Here is a 1,255-nt window from a genome sequence, read left to right as displayed (position 1 = left end):
TGTTTGTGCTCCTTGAGAAAAGTACGGATTTACTTTCGTTCTCATCTATTTAACCAGCTCCAATCAGAACCTCTCCTCCTCTGTATATCTCCTAGACCTAGATGAGGTTCCACAGCGTCGGGGGCCGGCAGAGTGGAACACCGGCAAATATTTTCCACTATGCATGATTCTTACCTTTTTCTGCACATCGTATCCATAAAGTAAAGGTCAGCCCTCCTGCTTTCAGATGTTTTACATTTTAGCGGCGAAGACATTTTTACCGACGGGTTGAAACAAGCGTTTAAATATCCTTTTTAATTAGCCTGTGGCCAGTCAACCCCCGTCCGCATGCGCAGTACTGCTCCCGTGAGATTGCATCGGTAAAACATGGCCACAGGTTGACTAAATAAGAGATTTAAACACTTGTTTCAACCCGTCGTTAAAATCTTCTTGGCCGCTAAAATGTAAAACATCTGAGAGCAGGAGGGCTGACCTTTACTTTATGGATACGATGTGATGAAAAAGGTAAGAACTATGCATAGTGGACAATTGTTCGCCGATGTCGCACTCTGCCGGGACCCGACGCTGTGAAACATCATCAGAGGAGAGGGAGGTTCCACATGGGGGCGGGGCTATTGTTTTACACGACTACATGTCTAAGCAATGTGTGCCGTGAGTGCGTGAGTTGCTGTGATAGAGGAGAAGGATATCAAACGGAACACAACCACCCTAAAGACTAATCATTGTGTATATTCCTGCACTATACCTGCACCCAGTGATCGATCTTGGTACATAGAAATTGATCTATTGAAGATTCTGACTTTCAAATGTACATAATTTTTGTTTTGATTGTATTTCTGTATTGTTGTATTGTGCTTTCTGCTTTGGCAATGTAAACGTATGTTTTCTCATGCCAATAAAGCCCTTTGAATTGAAAATGTAATTGTGTGCCAGATGTTGAATCACATTTAGGTCCTGATGCCTCCACAAGTCACTCCATGGTAACTGTAACCATGTGGTGTAAAGTAACTAAGTACATTTACTCAAGTATACTGTACTTAAGTACAATTTTGAGGGACTCCTCAACACTTTACGTGTGTAGCACATTGATATATATAAATCAAGGGCAAGGCTGCCAACATTGGACTGTCAGAATCCAGGAGTTCTTTTTTTTGGGGGGGGGGGGGGCACTCCCTCAGAAACTTTTTAACATAGTAGATGTAATTTCCTGTGTTCTGGTGAATTTTGGGAGTTTGATACCAAATCCAGGAGAAAT

The sequence above is a fragment of the Gymnoscopelus braueri genome (genome assembly GCF_963280865.1).
Source record: "Gymnoscopelus braueri genome assembly, chromosome: 15".
Taxonomy (NCBI): Eukaryota; Metazoa; Chordata; class Actinopteri; order Myctophiformes; family Myctophidae; genus Gymnoscopelus; species Gymnoscopelus braueri.
The sequence above is the reverse complement of the archived record's forward strand: the minus strand, read 5'-3'. Positions refer to the sequence as shown.